The sequence below is a fragment of the Dendrobates tinctorius genome, unplaced genomic scaffold (assembly GCF_039654945.1).
Source record: "Dendrobates tinctorius isolate UK_male_01 unplaced genomic scaffold, ASM3965494v1 ptg000186l, whole genome shotgun sequence".
Lineage (NCBI taxonomy): Eukaryota > Metazoa > Chordata > Amphibia > Anura > Dendrobatidae > Dendrobates > Dendrobates tinctorius.
In genome coordinates this window covers 1874448-1896049 of record NW_027361853.1, presented here as the reverse complement: position 1 = coordinate 1896049, position 21602 = coordinate 1874448, and the positions used below count along the sequence as shown (strand labels likewise).

The following is a 21602-nucleotide window of genomic DNA, read 5'->3' as shown; positions in this document are numbered from 1 at the left end:
TCTATTCTTTCGTTTGTGTTTTAAAACCCGTCATTGGGATCCATTATATGTCCATTTTGCAAGCCGGCGAGAAAATCTCAGCATATGGATGCAGTACGGATGTCATATGGATTCTTAGATGCGCAAAAATCGCATCCTCGCATTGCCAACAGATGACATACGGATCACTGTTCAGGGAACATTTTTTTTTTTTTTTCGACCGTAAAATACAGACTGTATTTTTATACGTTGTGTCTGACTCCGGCCTTAAGGGAAAATCTGTTCACTCAATATATACTACAACGTGAATTTGACTGAATTTAATATTGTCAGCTTTAAGTAAAATTTTCAAGAAATACAGGAAAATCAAACAATAAAGTAATTCTGGGTGTTATAAATTCAACTATAGGGAATGTACGGTGATTGATCACAGGAGTAACAGAGTTAATAGGATGCAATCCTGCCAACATGATAGAGATCTCATCTGTGCCCCGTCAGCAGGATTGTCTCATCTCTGCAGCCAACACACTCAAATGAGCAAATGTCCATGCTGCACACTGTCTCAAGGGTCTTTTCTCTGCCACTGGCCCTGTAACACATCAATTAAAGGCACAGAGAAAAAAAGGCTGCATCACCACTTTCATTCTGACAGCTCAGCTCCAGTGAGTGCCAGGGAAAGTGTTTTAAAAAATATACAAAACGGCTGACAGAAAGTAACATCTATGCTCTATGGATTGTGTAGAAATCGTGGCTCTTTTATGCAGGCTGTTTCTAGAAAAAAAAATGCTTGGAGGCCAATGTCTGACCTAGTAGAGTACTGAAAATCACAGATGCAATATTTCATTTTAGCTTTACTTTTTCTATCTACCATATAATCGTTGAATTAAATTACAGCACCTAACGATGCTGTCACTGGTCACCTAAATAATATTACTTTGCATATTAACATGTCTGATGTCATGAATTGTCACTTCGTCACAAGTACACAGATTAGTACAGTGAGCACAGTGGACATTTCCGTATACGCAATACTGCTTCTCACTGAATCACCCATGAGGTCAGATATTTTTGGGCTCACTTTTATTTTTATAGATATTTTTCATCATTAAAGCCATTTTCCTGTAAGTAACCCCTCAAGCAAGCTCCTTAAGGATGCAGTGATTTTTATTATTAAAGTATTTCAAAAGTCATATCTTAAATTGTCCATTAAAGGGAACTTGCCACGAGCAGGTGAATCAAAGCATTCAAAGCATGGGCGCACGATTGCAGTCAGGTATATTTTTCTCTGACATGCGCCATCATTTCATATGGATTGATTTCCTGATGTATATACCTCTTTAAATATAAAGTGTATTAGTCTCTTTCAATTATTTGGCATAAAAATACGCTGTGTATTCTGAATTGAATGGTTATAATTGTTAGCCTTGATAGTAGCTTAAATAGTTTTTGGTGACGTCTCATTTTGGAGACATCTTGTTTTATTTTATTTTTGTATGTCTTTTTAAAAAAATATTAAAAAAAAAAAAAATAAATAAATATATATATATTGAAATAAATTGTATTTTAATGGAACGCTTCGTATTTGGAGTTTATTTGCTCGAATTTGTGATACATAATACTGTATGTGTAGGAACACATGTGCAATAAATTAATGTTTTTCGTCATTTTTTTTAAAGAATTTTTATTACACCTTTTGTTACATTTCATATTCATCATTTTATATTAGCATAATTCTGCAGGCTATATTACATGATGTGTGTCATTTTGACACAGTGTGCAGTAAGTATTGTCTTTACATTGTGCTCTATAGCAGGTTTACGGTACATATAGCTCTGGGGTTATTTCTAAGTCCCTTGGGCTGACTGCCCAAAAAAAAAATTCCACAGTCCCCAATTGTTTCACTGGTAATCCCCTAACTCAATCAAAGTGGGGAATCCTCTTTGATCATGCCACAGTTACTCTTGACCGCGCTGATCATAGGGTTAAATGGCTGGAATTGCATTACTCTTATCTAGGCTGCCAGTAGACCTGAACACCATCTCTAAAGCCCCCGTTACACACTGCGATATCGCTGCATGTGATACTTACCTCCGACCGGCTCCCCCGCTGGTTATCGCTGATCGCGCAAGAAGCTCCTGGACCATTCTTCGTCGGCCACTTCCTGCTGGGCTTCCTGTGGCGCCGACGAGCGACGCGTGGAGCCGGGCGGGAGGACGCAGGATCGCCGCGTCTGACAGGTAAGTAGCGACCCCCGACGCCCGCTATGTCGCTGGTGAGATCTGCCTGTGTGGCAGCTCACTAGCGACCACCTAGCGATGCACCAGCGATCCTGACCGCGTCATATCGCTAGTCGGGATCGCTGGTGCATCGCTAGGTGTAACGGTACCCTAAGGCAGCACAGCACAAGTGTTTAATATACAGTGTTGTAAAAACAGGGCTGTTGAATAAGCCCATTTCCTTTACCAACATAAAAAAGAAAATTGGTGCTCATTAGGAGTTTAAAGTCCCATCATCCATTACTTATGGCATAGCTCTCTTGTATATTAGTCCTTTGGCACCTGCACACAGAACACGCACGCACACACGCACGCATGCACACACACACACACACACATACACACAGTAAGCATTGCATTCCATTGCTTGGATCTTTTGCAGCATGACATTTTCTTCTGGAGGAAGTGAAATAGTTATTAATATTATAGCAAACTAAAACATTAAACAATGTAAAAAACTAATTCTAGAAAGTATGTACAAAATAGAGCTATATACAAATATAGGATTATCTAACATGAAACACATTGTTATACTTATGCAGTAAGATATCCTTATGCAGAAAAACTTAACTTGACATGTCCGATGTATTTTGCTTTGATAAAGGGGATCCCCAGACATCTAATGCTGAGGGCCTACTTTTAGGCTAGACCACCAATATGAAATAGGTGGGGGTCCTTCAATCAGTACTGCCACTGATCAGCTGTTATTAAAGAAAACCTGTCAGCAGGATTTAGGACTATAAAGTAAAGCCATGGCCGTAAAGGCACTGTGATGCTTATTAATCTGATACCTACTATAAAGGAATCCAATCTTTGGTTGTTGAGCCATCCTGTAAAGTTTTTGTCATGGTTGTGGACAGGGATCCTTCCCTGTCCTCTCAGGGTTAATTTTGTATGGCGTCCTTTTGGTTTGGGGAGGGCTATTTTTAACCGCCTTCGTCTGGGGATCTTTGTCAGTGATACATCTGTCTTGGCTGTGTGTCTGACCCCCTGGTGTGCTTGCATTTGCATACGTTTAGTCCGATTGCTTTCTTGTGTATGACCCGGTCTGTTTTCTCGTTCTGTGCATTGCCTTGTGACTCTGTGCTTGTTGTCTGTTTCTGGCTCTGACCTTCGGCTTGGTACTCTAACTTCCCACCTGTCTGCCCCGTTTGTACTGCACCGCTGTCTCTGGCTTTCCGACCTTTTTCCTACGTCCTGACCACTCTTAGCGCCTCACCCTTTGGCACTTTGTCGACCTCCCGGTTTGACTTTAGCACGTTCAGACTACTCTCCGGCTTCGCCGGTCACCGTCGCTATGCAGTGTCTAGCTCAGACTCCGGCCACTCCCCCAGTGGTCACGTGTCTCAACTCCTGTGCTCTGGCAGATAAGCTCAGTGCAGTGCTCCTCACACACTCCTTGTCCTTCTGTAACACGTGCACAGACTCCTGCTGTAAGTCTGCAGCAGGGTTCTTGATAGTTTTGCTCCAATGATGTCTTTTGTGCATCAGAGCGGGTCTAGGGGGTAGGATCTTCTTCTGATTTTCTGCCCCTCCACTAGCCTCTATTTCTTTTACAGGTCACTGAGTATTCAGTTAACTAACACTGATCCCCCTTCCCTTTCAGAATGGATTAACAAATCCAACAGTATATATTCATTAGAAATAAATCCGCTTGATTCATTCCAAACAAAACAAGCTTCGGGAATACTGGCAACAATGGTTTGACTATCAAAATAAGATTAAGCTATAAACCATGGAATTAAGCAATTAACTATGTTTATGCTACATATAGTTATACATGTTTTAGATTCTCTACTATAGAGGAGAAAGATGGCTAATTCTCAGCAGGACTAGACCCCTACCTTTCCCCCTATCCCTTCCATCCCTCTTGCCCTTGTTCGATTCCCCTCTTTTCCTTTCTCTTCTGCTCCCAGATAGCCTAAACTAAATGAATGTTGTTCTTTTTTGTTATCTATGCTGTTATATTGCATATTTCAACATTCCTAAATAAAGAATTTACAAAAAAAATTATTTGCCTCCGTCAATAGTGAGGTGTGCAGGTCTTCAATAAAGTGGCACCAGAGGAGGCATATGTGTAGATCAAAATTTCAGCTTAACGAAGAAATCATTAGAGTACACATGCACTAGCATCATTTTATTGAAGACAGGTCTTAAAATCACACTGCACACACGCCGCCCACCGGAGGCAGCATGGAATTTCAAAAATGAGGCAGATCATTGAATAATCAGATTAATGTAAAAAAAACCAGAGGAGGTGGGTGGAAGGGTGAAGAAGCAGAAGACGAATCTACCCTCCGATGCACACCGATGAATAGAAGACACTTTAGAGAATGATTATTCAAAAATTACAGATCGGATTCCTTCACAGCAGGCATCAGATTAATCAGCATCACTGTGCCATTATGGCTATGGCTTTAATTTATTGTCCTAAATCCTGCTGACAGTTTCTCTTAAATCTTGGCAGTGGTCAGATGTAAACATTAATTCAAGAGACTAGGAACTGATGTGACGCTCTCATCAGAGGCAGCTGCACGCTGCCCTGTTCATCTCCATTCAATATTTACATCCAGCCTCCATTATAGCGAAAAACAGATGATTGTGAAAGTGGCGGGTGTCAGACCTTCACTGATCTGATATTGATGAACTATCCTAAGTATAGGTAATCAATATAAGATGCCTGGACAACCCCTTTAAGGGCGTAGTTCCAGCATTCTCCATTAGGATTTGTTTGTAACATGATAACACATTGTGTAATACAGTGGGGCTTTAAAGATTTTTAAACCCTTCAACATTTTCAATATTTCTGCACAAATTTTACTTAAAACTACATCAGATTTTCAGAGGTCCTTGCGAAATAATAAGGAAATTACATTATAATTTGGATCTTTATACTTTGCAAAGTCTGTAAATTCAAAAGCATGACCAAGTCATTTTGCTTTTAAACAAGTCAGTTATGTTTAAGTTTATGATTGTGTTAAAATGTGTTAAATTACGTACATGTATGTCTTGGCTGACTTCTTTATCAGCCAAGAGGAACAAGTGCTAAAATATATTGGTTAGAAATGAAAAGGTCACTCATAATATGAACCATTGTACATCTTTGTTCTCATATCAATGGTTCATTATAAACAATGGTCTGACTGTAAGACTGCGGCATCAGTGTATAAATATTTTTCTGTGTTGCATATGGGAGACATAGTTATTATATAAATGCACAAAAGGTATCTGTGGTCAGGATTTATTATTTTGTGTTATAAAATTAGATTGTTCTAGTATATTGTACAATTACCAATTATACCCAGTCCGGTGCTGCATGAAAACCCAGCAACAGACAGGAAACCTGCAGCAATCTGCTTTAAATGTTTTCTGCTCAAGTGACTGAGTTTTGTGAAGTCCCCGCAGTTACTGAGAGCCTGTCATCAGGATCATGCATATGAAATTTAGCGTATGGGCATAATAACGCTTTTCTACTGATTTCATAGGTACATTCAGTGTAGAAATCAACAGCCTGGTTGTTGTTAAGTATCACTGGAAGTTTTGGTGTAATGAGTATTTCATGCATCGGGGTGGGACTGTGGGTATATATACAGTGGGGCAAAAAAGTATTTAGTCAGTCAGCAATAGTGCAAGTTCCACCACTTAAAAAGATGAGAGGCGTCTGTAATTTACATCATAGGTAGACCTCAACTATGGGAGACAAGCTGAGAAAAAAAAATCCAGAAAATCACATTGTCTGTTTTTTTTTCATTTTATTTGCATATTATGGTGGAAAATAAGTATTTGGTCACAAACAAGCAATCAAGATTTCTGGCTCTCACAGACCTGTAACTTCTTCTTTAAGAGTCTCCTCTTTCCTCCACTCATTACCTGTAGTAATGGCACCTGTTTAAACTTGTTATCAGTATAAAAAGACACCTGTGCACACCCTCAAACAGTCTGACTCCAAACTCCACTATGGTGAAGACCAAAGAGCTGTCAAAGGACACCAGAAACAAAATTGTAGCCCTGCACCAGGCTGGGAAGACTGAATCTGCAATAGCCAACCAGCTTGGAGTGAAGAAATCAACTGTGGGAGCAATAATTAGAAAATGGAAGACATACAAGACCACTGATAATCTCCCTCGATCTGGTGCTCCACGCAAAATCCCACCCCGTGGGGTCAGAATGATCACAAGAACGGTGAGCAAAAATCCCAGAACCACGCAGGGGGACCTAGTGAATGAACTGCAGAGAGCTGGGACCAATGTAACAAGGCCTACCATAAGTAACACACTACGCCACCATGGAATCAGATCCTGCAGTGCCAGACGTGTCCCACTGCTTAAGCCTGTACATGTCCGGGGCCCGTCTGAAGTTTGCTAGAGAGCATTTGGATGATCCAGAGGAGTTTTGGGAGAATGTCCTATGGTCTGATGAAACCAAACTGGAACTGTTTGGTAGAAACACAACTTGTCGTGTTTGGAGGAAAAAGAATACTGAGTTGCATCCATCAAACACCATACCTACTGTAAAGCATGGTGGTGGAAACATCATACTTTGGGGCTGTTTCTCTGCAAAGGGGCCAGGACGACTGATCCGGGTACATGAAAGAATGAATGGGGCCATGTATCGTGAGATTTTGAGTTCAAACCTCCTTCCATCAGCAAGGGCATTGAAGATGAAACGTGGCTGGGTCGTTCAACATGACAATGATCCAAAGGACACCGCCAGGGCAACGAAGGAGTGGCTTCGTAAAAAGCATTTCAAGGTCCTGGAGTGGCCTGGCCAGTCTCCAGATCTCAACCCTATAGAAAACCTTTGGAGGGAGTTGAAAGTCCGTGTTGCCAAGCGAAAAGCCAAAAACATCACTGCTCTAGAGGAGATCTGCATGGAGGAATGGGCCAACATACCAACAACAGTGTGTGGCAACCTTGTGAAGACTTACAGAAAACGTTTGACCTCTGTCATTGCCAACAAAGGATATATCACAAAGTATTGAGATGAAATTTTGTTTCTGACCAAATACTTATTTTCCACCATAATATGCAAATAAAATGAAAAAAAAAACAGACAATGTGATTTTCTGGATTTTTTTTTCTCAGTTTGTCTCCCATAGTTGAGGTCTACCTATGATGTAAATTACAGACGCCTCTCATCTTTTTAAGTGGTGGAACTTGCACTATTGCTGACTGACTAAATACTTTTTTTCCCCACTGTATATATATATATATATATATATATATATATATATATATATAGTACAGAACAAAAGTTTGGACACACCTTCTCATTCAAAGAGTTTTCTTTATTTTCATGACTATGAAAATTGTAGATTATCTCTGAAGGCATCAAAACTATGAATTAACACATGTGGAATTATATAATTAACAAAAAAGTGTGAAACAACTGAAAGTATGTCTTATATTCTAAGTTTTTCAACGTAGCCACCTTTTGCTTTGATTACTGCTTTGCACACTCTTGGCATTCTCTTGATGAGCTTAAAGAGATTGTCACCGGAAATGGTCTTTCAACAGTCTTGAAGAAGTTCCCAGAGATGCTTAGCACTTATTGGCCCTTTTTCCTTCACTCTGCGGTCCAGCTCAACCCAAACCATCTCGATTGGGTTCAGGTCTGGTAACTGTGGAGGCCAGGTCATCTGGCGTAGCACACCATCATTCTCCTTCTTGGTCAAATAGCCCTTACACAACCTGGAGGTGTGTTTGGGGTCATTGTCCTGTTGAAAAATAAATGATGGTCCAACTAAACGCAAACTGGATGGAATAGCATGCCGCTGCAAGATGCTGTGGTAACCATGCTGGTTCAGTATGCCTTCAATTTTGAATAAATCCTCAACAGTGTCACCAGCAAAGCACCCCCACACCATCACACCTCCTCCTCCATGCTTCACGGTGGGAACCAGGCATGCAGAGTCCATCGGTTCACCTTTTCTGTGTCGCAAAAAGACATGGTCGTTGGAACCAAAGATCTCAAATTTGGACTCATCAGACCAAAGCACAGATTTCCACTGGTCTCATGTCCATTCCTTTTGTTCTTTAGCCCAAACAAGTCTCTTCTGCTTGTTGCCTGTCCTTAGCAGTGGTTTCCTAGCAGCTATTTTACCATGAAGGTCTGCTGCACAAAGTCTCCTCTTAACCGTTGTTGTAGAGATGTGTCCGCTGCTAGAACTCTGTGTGGCATTGACCTGGTCTCTAATCTGAGCTGCTGTTAACCTGCGATTTCTGAGGCTGGTGACTCGGATGAACTTATCCTCTGCAACAGAGGTGACTCTTGGTCTTCCTTTCCTGGGGTGGTCCTCATGTGAGCCAGTTTCTTTGTAGCGCTTGATGGTTTTTGCCACTGCACTAGGGGCCACTTTCAAAGTTTTCCCAATTTTTCAGACTGACTGACCTTCATTTCTTAAAGTAATGATGGCCACTCGTTTTTCTTTACTTAGCTGCTTTTTTCTTGCCATAATACAAATTCTAACAGTCTATTCAGTAGGACTATCACCTGTGTATCCACCAGACTTCTGCACAACACAACTGATGGTCCCAACCCCATTTATAAGGTAAGAAATCCCACTTATTAAACCTGACAGGGCACACCTGTGAAGTGAAAACCATTTCCGGTGACTACTTCTTGAAGCTCATCAAGAGAATGCCAAAAGTGTGCAAAGCTGTAATCAATGCAAAAGGTGGCTACTTTGAGAAACTAGAATATAAGACATATTTTCAGTTGTTTCACACTTTTTTGTTAATTATATAATTCCACATGTGTTAATTCATAGTTTTGATGCCTTCAGAGTGAATCTACAATTTTCATAGTCATGAAAATAAAGAAAACTCTTTGAATGAGAAGGTGTGTCCAAACTTTTGGTCTGTACTGTATATATATTTATTTATATATATTTACATATATATATATATCTCAAAGGCTGACCGTCCAAACAGAACAGGTGAACACTAAGAGTAGCCACCTCCTTATATAACTAACAAATAAAGTTGCACTCTGTAACGCCATAGCATGCAAGCATGAAAAACATGGAATTGCAACTGCATTACTGCTCTAGAAAATAGGAAAAAACAAAGATAATTAGCAAAATTGGCCTATTCATGCATGTCCAGCAGTCAAGACAGGGGAATCTTCTTTGCTGGGAACCTAGCCTAATGTGATTCCTCTCCATTTTCACCTATTTTCTATAGCAGTAATGCACTTTCAGTTTCATAAATTTCATGTTTGCATGCTATTGTGTTACAGAGTGCAACTTTATTTGTTAGTTATATATGGAGATGGCCTTGGCATGCACTTGTTCACACCAGTTCAGTTTGGAAGTGATGGTTAGTATTTCATTCTTTAATATTTCTGTATGCAGGCTCTCTGACAGAACAGGTTTTATCACAGTAGAATCCTACCTACCAATATAAATGTAGGCTATCAGCCCAGGAGAGGAATCACATTAGGCTAGGTTCCCAACAAAGAAGACTGCCTTATTGTGGCTGCTGGGCATGCATGAATTGGTCAATTTATGCACTAACCATCTTTGATTTTTCCTATTTTTTAGAGCAGTAATTAAATTCCAATTCCACATATTTCATGTTCCCGTTACAGAGTGTAACTTTATTTGTTAGTTATATATGGAGATGGCTACTGTTAGTGTGCACCTGTTCTGTTTGGAAGGGACTATTGGTAAGGTATTTGGCTTTGCCAAGGCCCCTGTGCTGCCTTTGGCATCCGTATCTTATCAATTTACATTTTGCTTCGGCGCCATTCTAACCATGGGCGGCAGGCTTCAGGAAAATGGCTCCAGTCCAGAGAGCAGAGATTTCATTGTGCGTATGCGCCACCACAAGTGCCATTTTACTGAAGGCTGCCAGGAGGTCAATGTGCACATGTGTCGACACTGTAAGCATTTTCCTGAAGCCCACAGCAAGATCAAAGTGTGCAAACGCTGCCCGTGGTTAGGATGGTGCTGGTGTGAAATATAAAACAAAGAAAAGATATAGACACCAGAGGGGCTGTGGCAAAACCGAAAATCCTACCCACAGTCCCGCCCCTATGCACGAAATGTTTATTGCACCAAAACATCTAGTAATTTAAACTACCAGGCTGCGAATTTCTACACTGAAGTTACCTATGAAATCAGTATAATAGCTCCTCTTTGCCCAGTGTAAGGCTATGTTCACGTGAGCATTTATAAAATCATCAGCAAACTCATACAATTTTTTTCTCAATTGTCATCCTTGTACAATACTTTTTTACAGTCCTGCTGCACATTTCCAATCTGTTGCAGGATATTCATGCAGCGCTAGATTGGATCTAACAGGTTGTACAGAGCTCAGAGTCAGCCCATTGAAGGTAAGCAAATCTGTTGACATTTAAGTCCTGCTATAAAAAAGATTGTTTCAAACTGGTTAGAATAAAATTATTACAGAACGAGCAGTCAGCACACAGATCCATCTGAAAACCTAAAACAAGCAAAGAAAAGAAAATGGAGGGGAAAAAAAGGAAGAAAACCATACTGGGCAGATTGATGAGAAATCATTTTCACTTCGGAGCTCCTTAATTCAATTCACCCTTCCTACTATACATGATTAAATGGTGGGAATTCCCTCTCGTATTTACCAATTTTGAATGTGAATATTTTGTGTGTCTTGTGTTATTATGGTAGTTTGTATTTTTCATATAATAGAAATTATGAGAATCTAAGTAGAATCTTTGAATTACCTAATCTATGAATTACATGACTGCATAAAACAATGCTACCAAAAAAGCAATAAAATGCAGGAATTAAATCATATTATTAAAAACAAAACAAAAAAATACATGTGCCATTAAGGCTGCCTTTACATTTACCATGTTTTTGCGGGCCGATTTTGCGGCCCCAATAGATTTCTATGGGGCTGCAAAATCGGCCCACAAAAATTCCACGGTGCGCCGTGTGCCGCACGGCCGTGAGGCTCGTATTTGCGGCCGTGAAAAAAGATCAAGCTTGATCGATCTTTTTCACGGTGTACGGACACGCCCCATTGAAAATCAATGGGGCCGCAAAAACAAACGGAAGTTTGTTTTTGCGGTGCAGCGTGACTTCCGGTTTTGCGGAACGCCGTTTTTTTTTTCCAAATACTATTTACATAGTATGGGAAAAATGAAAAACGGTAATCCGCAAGCTTTTTTGTGGTCCATTATTGCGGCAGACCATAAAAAATGTGGCGATACGGCCCGCAAAAACGGGCCGCAATAACGGACTGCAAAAAAAGCGGTAAGTGTAAAAGTGGCCTAACAAGAAAATGGGTACTGATGGACTAAGCATATTTGTCTTTTCACAGTATAGAGGCTGCAAGCCCTTAGGGCTCGTGCACATGACCTTAAAAATGAGATGAGTGCTATCCGTGCACATATCCAATTTTTTCATTGGACCAAGTCATCTGAAAAAAAATTGCAGCATGCACCAGCTGCATCCGATTATTGGATTGCACAAGACCATTCATGTCTATGGGTCCATGGAAAAAATTGGACCGCATTTGGATGACATCCACGTGTCATCTGAATTTCACGGAATGACAGAATGGAGACGATAGAGAGTATTGCATCATTCTGTGATCCAATTCTCATCAGAGTGTGATTAGCATAATCGACTCAATTTTCTCAGATGAAAGAAAATCAGTCTTATGACTGTAACCTTAGACTGGAGTCACAATACCGTATAATACGGCTGAGTGCTATGCCATAAAACATCGCATAGCATTCAGCCTAGTGTTACTCTATGGGGCAGATCACACCTGCGATTATTTTCTAATGCCAAATCGGCACGCGAGAACAATCGCAGAATGCTGCGATTGTCACAGGGACTCGGCCTAGTCTCAGCTTACTCACACCTATATAAGTCTGTGGGTGCGAGTGACAACGCATATCATTCGGATATCATCTGAGTGGGGTGTGATATACGCTGACAGGAGATGAAGGTATTGCTTTCTCCGCAGCTGTGCTTCTCTGTGTGAGAGGATCGTAGAACAGTAGCATGACCCTCGAATCCCGCTTGCAGCAGAGCAGGAGCTGTGGGTCATTAGCATATCACATCCGATGCTCTTGCATCAGTTGCCATACGCTATGTGACTCCGGCCTTCGTCTTATTAATTTTTAAGTTAGAGCTCATTCACATGTAAGTTTTTCACGTATAAGTGCCATCTGTTATTTTCACAAATAGCACTTGTATCTATGATAGTCTATAGGGCTGTTCACATGTCAGATTTTTTCTTCGGACCAAGTAGTCTATGTAAAATCATGGATAAATGCTCGACTATAAGCAGTGTCGAATCAAAATCAGCAATGCAAGTCTACGGGACAGTGAAAAATTGGACAGCACTCGGATGACATCTGTGTTCTGTACGTTTTTCACTGACTGATAGGAGAAGGTGGAGACATTTTATATTTTCTAATCAGTGAAAAAAACCTGATGAAACTGACCAAACTCTGATGAAAGTCTGATGAAACTCCGTCCATTTTCCTCGTACATGAAAAAAAATCAGAGCTCTTATAAGGTCATGAACAGAAGGTATTTTGAAAAATCAATTGAAGTTATTATTAAAAAGAAGCAATAAAGAAAATAATGTGAACCTAAAATCTCACAATTTAGGCAGAATACAAATATGGCCTCTCATAGAAGTTCCTGCCCCGTTTTTTATGATTTAAAAATGACAAATTTGTCTTTTTTTTTTCAGTAGTTCATACCTTCCATTCTTACTCTTGCATAAACTAGACACATTGAACTGTTGTGTGATCATAGACCATTGTAGCACTATATGACACTGGTGTTTGATTGGTAAGGATCAGACTACTGTTACTCCCCCCACACCTAACTGCTAAAATAAAGTGGTAGTCCTACTAGCAAAAAGATGTGCCACTTCTACTCTGGCCCATTCTAAACTAGACCATTTTTATTTTACTGTGGCACCTACACTATTATTATAAACCATAACATTTTAAATATCAACCGTGCATCAGAAATGACAGACTATTTATCTATAATTACCACACAGGCAGATGTCTACATTTACATGTTTCATTAAATATAAATGACACCTATAAGACAGAGAGATGGAAGTCGTGCTGGGCTCCCAAGTGAAAATGATCAAATCATCACAATCCCCATGCAAATAAAAGGAGAGTGCTAGGAGAGAAAAGGACATACCCATCTGGACAGGTCTCTAGTCTATCAAGGTTGAAAACAAAATAAAGAGTTCATGTTACTTTGACTTCATATATCATTTCACTATAACACAATGTATCCATTTAGCCCAGTTAAGAGCACAATTTCCCATGTAACCAATGCGTAGCTGTATCCCACAAAGAATATAATAAACCTAAAGAGGTTCTTTACTAATGTTAATATGTGTTACAAAATATCAGCTCTTCAAGTTAAAAATTCAACCCCTGCAAGCAGCTACGCCATCGAGAGGGAAGCCGGGAGCTGTCAGAGTGGCAGCAGCTCTGACTTAGAGTTAGGAGCTGCCTGGTTCCCTTGAGGTCTACTGAAACCAGCTGTTCCATATGGAAGCTCACAAGGACAAACCTATAGCTGCTTGTTATATTTTGAAGCCACTATCAGAGTCAGAATTTGAAAACAAAGTATATTTGATTATATTTACAGTATTGTGGCACCCCTTTAAGTTCCATTTTTGAAACTATATTTTTATAAGGCAATTACCTCAACAAACCCCTAATACTATTGTAACAGAGTCAATCGTAATGTAATAGAGGGGAGAAATGTTTCAGTACGCCTAATGGCATCAGTGATATACAATCCAGAGTCTTATTTCCTCCAGCACAGTAAGTGTTGCAAGGGATAAGTTAATGTATGTTATGGGCTGGATTTTAGGGGGAGAATCATAGAGCGGGTGGGAGAGTGTCCCCACATATCAGCACCTACAGAGTCGGTGCCACTGTGTGCTGACAGGATCTTGGTGATGTCACAGTCATGTGATCAGTCATGTGATTGAGGAGTCACATGATCTGGGCTTAAATGGCTGAAGGAAATAACTTTCAGTGTTCATTATGTTCACCTGGAGAAGGAGCGCTCCAGGAAAGTGCTGCATGGACTTTTGAACCTGAACTGTGTAGGTTCTGTCAGCCGTGAGAGGAAGGAAGTTGGATCCCCTCTCACAGAAGGTCTGTGTTTGTTCTGCCACCATTTTGCTTTGTTTTCCTGTTTTGCCCAGAGGGCTGTGTTTTCTTAACTACACTTTAGTTTATGCTGCCTACAATAAACCAAAGGAAGTTCTTAAAGCCGCAGTGTACCCGTCTCAGCTGAGTAAGCCGATCTACCACACTATAGAAAAGTTTTATTGGAATAGCTTATTTTAGTTGCAGAACCTTTCTCGTAAGTTAGGCTTATCAGATAGAAAATACAATGATTAGCAAGTATTTTATTTACTTACATGGTCAGCCCAAAAAAATCACTCCAAAGTGTCAGCTGCTAGATGTCTCCATTTAGTCAATTTGCTGCCACTGCCTGTTGTCAAATGTAATCTGTTTCTAGCTGCAGTCAGGCTAATCAAGCAGACACCGCAATGCACAGACTGGCAGCGAGTCACCCTAACTCAGGCCTGCATGGGGCCCGCCCAAGGATGTTGTGCGGCCTGCGGAGCTGCCTGGGAGACAACACTCCCTCCTTACTAACTGCAAATGTAATCGCTTCTTATAGGCTCAAATACATTTGAAAACTGAGGCACCGGGACAGGAGCAGTGCAGCGTAATGAGCATAATGAGTTCAGTATGCTGCTGATGTATTCACACTGCTGCTAGTGCCGGGCTGCAGAGGTGGCAAGGACGCGGCGGATACCAGTAAGTGCTCCAGGGGGAGCCGAAGATGCGGTGTGTTTGTTTTTCGTTTGGTGTTACATTCCATGGGCCATTGTGGATCAATGGGGGAAACTATGGAGCCATTATGGGGCACTGAGGGACGCAATGAGAGGTATTATTGGGCAATGGGCATACTATGCGGGCCTTTATGGGGCAATGGGGAACATAATGGGGCTTTGGGGGCCATTACATGGCAACACAGAACATCATGTGACAACGGTGAACACTATAGGGAACATCAAAGAGTTATGGGGGACATTATGTGGCAATTTGGGACTTGAAGGGGGTTGCGAAAGGAGCAAATTATAGTTTTTTGGGGGGGACTTTATGCAGAGAGGCAGTGTGAGGGAGATATATGGAAGGGGGGCAGCGTGTGGGGGTAATTTTGGGGGACAGTGTGAGGGAACATTATGAAGAAGGGCTGTGTGTAAGGGATATTATGAAGAGGGGCTGTGTGGGGGAGATATTATGTAGAGTGATAGTGTGGTAGATAGTATGAAAAGGGGTAGTTTGTGGGACATTATGGTGAGGGGTACCGTGGGGGACATTCTGGAGAGGGGCAGAGAGTTGGGGGACATTACAGAGATAGTATGGAGGGATACTATGGAGAGGGGCACTGTGAGGGGATATTTTGAGTTGGAAGAAGAGTGAGGGGAAAATATTTATTCAGTGGTGCAGCAAGGGAGATATTTTTATTTATGGGGCAATATAATGATTTTTTTTAATTCTAAGAGTGTCGTGTCAAGAAGTGATGCTGAAGATGGAGAAGAGGCAAGTCTGCAGAGATTAGCTCTGGGCTTGAAATCTCATCACACACTACATGAAGGCAAAACGGATGGGAATGACTTGAATCAGAAGACATCACCTATAAGGTACCTGTATGTAAATTGACATTTGTGAAACTGCATACGTCTCATCAGTGCTCTCATTCCTGTATGAACTGCAGTTTGATGATGGCTGGTAACAACTATTAGCATCTGCTTACTATTGTTAAGGACATACTGGGAATTGTAGGTTCAAGAAATACAATTATATATAGGGCTGACCTGACATTTCAATTGATCACTGTACTAAGCTTGGTGCTGTATGTATATACTGACAGTGATTATGGTGCTGCATCCATGTACTGATGGTGGTGTTGGCTCTGCATTCTTGTACTGATGATGTTTCAAACGCTGCATAAATGTGATGACAGTGGATCTGATCTTGTAAACATGTAGCAATTCATAATGTGCCTCATGGCTATGTTAAAATTTAAAAATTCTCAAAACTTAAGAGAAAGGAAAGACTAGAAGCAATGGGATGAAACTGAATGGGAGGAGACACAGATTAGATATTAGAAAAAACTTTTTGACAGTTAGAGTGATCAATGAGTGGAACAGGCTGCCACGAGAAGTGGTGAGTTCTCCTTCAATGGAAGTCTTCGAACAGAGGCTGGACAGACATCTGACTGGGATGATTTAGCGAATCCTGCTTTGAGCAGGGGGTTGGACCAGATGGCCCAGGAGGTCCCTTCCAACTCTACGATTCTATGATTCTAGTGATTTTAGTGATGCATTCATGTAAGTACTAGTGATGACCAAGCACTAAAATGCTTGGTTGCTCGTTGCTCGGGTCGAGCAAACCGGAATACCCGGGTACTCGACCCGAGCAACGAGCCCATTTTAGTGTATGGGAAATCCAAGCTTTTTTGCCACGACCCCCTCCTTTTCCCCCGAAGGTCTTTCTAGGGTATCAAAATGTCAAAAATGTATGGGGAAAGTGCACAAACGACATGGGAACATCATGGGGAACACCCCTGGAAGCATTTCTGATTCCTAGGTCACTGCTGTGACCAATGTTGTCAGTGTGTGACGCCACTTTTACAGAAGTACAGTAAACCATACAAAAACGAAAACCAAAATGGATTTCTGAGGGAAATATGGTAAGGGACATCCTTTCCAGGGTAATAATTTGTATGTAAGGCAAAAGAAATAACCCCCAAAAAATGCTCCCCCACCACTTTGGCTATGTTCACTCGCAGTGTTTTGATGCGTTTTTCAACATTATCATTGCTTTCAACCAATACTAATGCATTTACTGGGAAATGTCATTGTAGCATTTAACAACCTTAGCTGGCCATGTTATGTGTGACACATCATCAGACACATCTTGTTTCATTTATGAAGGAGCGATTCTTAAAGTCGCAAAGCCTATTTTAATTGTGGCATCAGTCGGCATTACTATTCTAAAAGGGCCATTATAAAACAGTGGGTCTCCTATACTGTTATTGCCTATGCATTGAGTGGCTGGGCTGCCAAAAAGTAGGACGCACCCCAATTTACCTTTCACGAGACGTACAGGAGGGCCTCCTGAAAAAATGTTCCCATTATAAGAAAGTGGGACTCCCGTAGTGTTTGCCTATTTATTGAATGCATGGACTGCCTTGCCCCAAAGTTACACGCACCCCAATAACCCTTGGAACAGACGTCCTGGATGGTCACATGAAACAAAAGTTACTATTATTTTTTATTTGGTACTGCCATATTGTTATCCTATGCATCGAATGCAAGGCCCGCCCTGCCCCAAAGTCACATGCACCCCAATAAGCCTTTGAACCCATGTACTGGATGGACACAGGAAAACCAAGTTCACATTATTCTTTTGGTACTGCCATACTGTTAGCCTATGCATTGAATGCAAGGCCCACCCTGCCACAAAGTCACATGCACCCCAATAAGCCTTTGAATTTATGAACTGGAAGGCCACAGGAAAACCACGTTCACATTATTCTTTGGGTACAGCCATACTGTTAGCCTATGCATGGAATGCAAGGCCCGCCCTGCACCAAAGTTACATGCACCCCAATAAGCCTTTGAACCCACGTACTGGATGGATACAGGAAAACCAAGTTCACATTATTCTTTTGGTACTGCCACACTGTTAGCCTATGCATTGAATGCAAGGCCCACCCTGCCACAAAGTCACATGCACCCCAATAAGCCTTTGAACCTATGAACTGGAAGGCCCCAGGAAAACCAAGTTCACATTATTCTTTGGGTACTGCCATAATGTTACCCTATGCATTGAATGCAAGGCCCGCCCTGCACCAAAGTTACATGCACCCCAACAAGCCTTTGAACCCACGTACTGGACAGACACAGGAAAACCAAGTTCACATTATTCTTTGGGTACTGCCATACTGTTAGCCTATGCATTGAATGCAACGCCTGCCCTGCACCAAAGTAACACGCACCACAATAAGCCTTTCAACAGACATACTTGAGGGCCTCATGACAAAAATGTTCCATTAGAAGAAAGTGTGTCTCCCATAGTGTTTGCCTATGTATTGAATGCAAGGCCTGCCCTGCACCAAAGTTACTTGCATCACAATAACCTTTGGAACAGACACAGAGGTGGTCTTCCTGAAAACAATGTTCCCATTATTAGGAAGCGGGTCTCCCAGAGTGTTTGCCTATGAATTGAATGCAAGGCCTGCCAAAAATTAGGAGGTGGGTCTCCTTTACTTGGAATGCCCATACACTAAGTGCAAGGAGCCCCGTACCGCACCGAAGGACTGTGGTGTCTGACGTGGTCACAAGATAAGGGACATGTGCGTTGTTTTCCCCTCCTCCCAGTTTGTTTGTACCCGTTGGTGCTCCCCTTTCTGGATCACGGGCCTGACATCCCTATGACGGTTAACTGACTGTGTGTGTGGCTGTGGCAAAGACTCTTTGCACCTGGAACTTTGTCCCCTATCTTTTACCTTGGACTGACCGCCTGTTGAACCCAGCGCACTGATCTGTTGCTAAGCCCGTGGTCTGGTCAAAGGGGGGAGAGGGAGAGCTTGGTCCGGTGGATCCACTTTAGGAGAGACTGGGACTCTTGTTTTGAAAGTGGCCATGTTTTCGGGGGGAGGGGTGTAAGGAAGTGGTGGGGACCTTCTTCTGTCCATCTCTCCCCTGGGCTGGGCCTGTGGTACCTGGACGGTGTACCCATTTTGTAATGTCTGTATCCCATATGCCCTGTATATTAATGTCTTACCATTTTATCCCTATGTATCCTGTACTGTAATGTATGTGCTGTGTTTGTAATGTCTGACAATGTTTTGCTATGTTTCCTATATGTGTTATGTTGTTCTCTGTATGCTGACACGTTAAAGTCAGGGATAGCAGGAGTTAACCTGGTGGGTGGGGGAGAAATTAATATTAATTGCCAGTGCAGTGAATATTCATTTCTCTTTAGCAGTGGGCACAGTTACAGCCGCAACAGCTGGCTCCTGCCTATGTTATCCACTGCTCCGCCGCTCCCCCTCCCCTGCCGTCTTCTGTCACAATGACTCGTGTATAAGCCGAGGGAGCGCTTTCAGCACAAAATAATGTGCTGAAAACTTGGCTTAGGCTGGTTTCACACATGCGTTTTTCTGCGCTGCATTTTTGCGCAAACATGCGCATGTTTTTTCCCTATATTTAACATGGGTGCGCATTATCATGCGTTTGTATGCACATGCGTTTTTTAGTAGTGTGCGCCCAGGTGCACAAAATGCAACCTGTTGCATTTTTTGTGCATCCGACCTGTCTCAAAAAAACGCATGCACACGCAATGCGTACGGAATTCACCCAAAAACACATTAAAGTCTATGGGAGCGCTGACGTGCGCATGGTCATGCGCACCTCAGCGTTTAAAAACGCATGCATTTTTATGTAAAGAAAATGCATTAAAAACGCATGATGCGTTTTTATGCGCGTTTGCACTGTGCACGCAGCGCAAAAAAACGCAAGTGTGAAGGTAGCCTTACACACGAGTATATACGGTAAATCAAAACAGATCAGAGCATGACAATAATGTTCCCACTCACTGAAATTAATCAGATATCTTAAAAATGAGAATAAATCAGAATTTTAAAACCAAATGATATAAAAAGGTAAATAACTTTCAATTACAGCATGATTATACCCTATTTGCAAAAAAATGGAAATCTCTTTAATAAAGGCATCCCGTATATGCGCAATTGCAATGCATTTTGCTGTTCATAGAAAACACTTAGCTGACGAAAGTACAGACTGTCACGCTTACCGCTGCTCCCGCTGGTCCCGCACCCGCCTGCTCCACACTCACGGCTCCTGCCGCTGCCTCCATTCTTGGGCCCGTGTTGCCTACGGCCTCCGGGCGCACCCGCTGGCTCTCCTGCTTCCTGCCCGGTGGTCAGCCTCTGTGCTCAGCCCGGGGAGCATGCGCTCCTCTCACCCCAGACCTCAGCACAGACTGGCTCGTCCCATCTCTCCGCCCCGTGACCCCGGAGGTCTGACCTGGAAGTCCTGCTCCTATAAAAGGGAGCTGCCCCTCCTGACCCATGCCTGATTATCTATTGTGTCTCACGACAGATTCTCGGGTCCTCCGTCTCCTACGTTTCTTTCGCTTAGCGCCCTGCCCTGTGCCTGTTACCCGCCTTGTCTCTTCTGCTGACCTCTCACCACCTTTTGCATTTCCTTCCAGAGTCTGCCATTCCTGTCGGTTCTTGCCTTCACCCGTGTGTGCCTTCCTGATCCGTTCCTGCCTGCTCCGGTCCCTCCTGCCCTTTTCCCGTCCAGTCCTGCAGCCGTCCCTCCTGTGTTTGCCAGCCTGCCTTGTCTGCCTTCCAGCCCAGTGTCCGCCTATTTACTTCTCCAGTTGTCCCCAGGTATCAGCTTCCGTGGTGATAGTCTCCTCCGGACCTGCCCCTAACACTCCCTGTAAAGGGGGTAGTACACCTGGCCCGCTCGCCCGGGGGCAGGTTCGTCGTCGCGGTCCTGTGGGTTCACCCTTGGAGTCTTCCCAGCCTCACACAGACACAATCCAGAATAATTTAAAACTCTAAAATGTTTTTAAGAAGTCTTTATAATTTACAGAATTAACATAGGAAAACAAGTCAAGTTTTTGTTCCATGTTGTTGAGGGAAAAAGGATTGTACATTTATGGTAAGTGATAAACAATTTCTCAAAGAAGGGTAATGGTTTTAGAAGTTAGAACCTATTTTGAAAAACAAGAATCAAAATATTTTACCAAGTTTTAAAAATATACTAAGCAGAAAACAATAAATCTTTAAAGATGCTAAACACAAAGCTAGCACTTTAGATAATGGAAAGGCGTTCACTTTGTTCACTTTACTTAACCATGCAAAAAAAAAACAACAGACATTAACAACCCCAATTCCTAAAAAGTCGGGACACTGTGTAAAATGTGAAAAGGAAAAAGAATGCAATGCATTGAAAATCTTTAATAGCCATACATTATTCACAACAGAACATAAAACACAGATGAAAAGATGAAAGTTTGACATTTTTCCAAAAATAGTTAATTTACAGCAATAAAAACACATCACAAAGAAGAGTTAACAAAAGGCTGGAAAAGTAAGGGGCACTAGTGAAAAACAATTAAGTCTAATGACTGTGTATAACAAGAGCATGTTAAAGAGGCAGAGTCTCCCAAAAGCAAGGATGGTCAGAAGTTCACCAGTCAGTGAACAACTGCATCTTAAAAATGTGGAGC

The 21602-nt window shown here is 41.9% G+C and overlaps 1 protein-coding gene across 1 annotated transcript in view; it reads right to left on the bottom strand.

The window, feature by feature from the left end:
- Positions 1–21602, bottom strand: part of RYR3 (ryanodine receptor 3) — an 869465-nt gene that overhangs the window by 565932 nt on the left and 281931 nt on the right. The gene's annotated exons all lie outside the window — the stretch shown is intronic.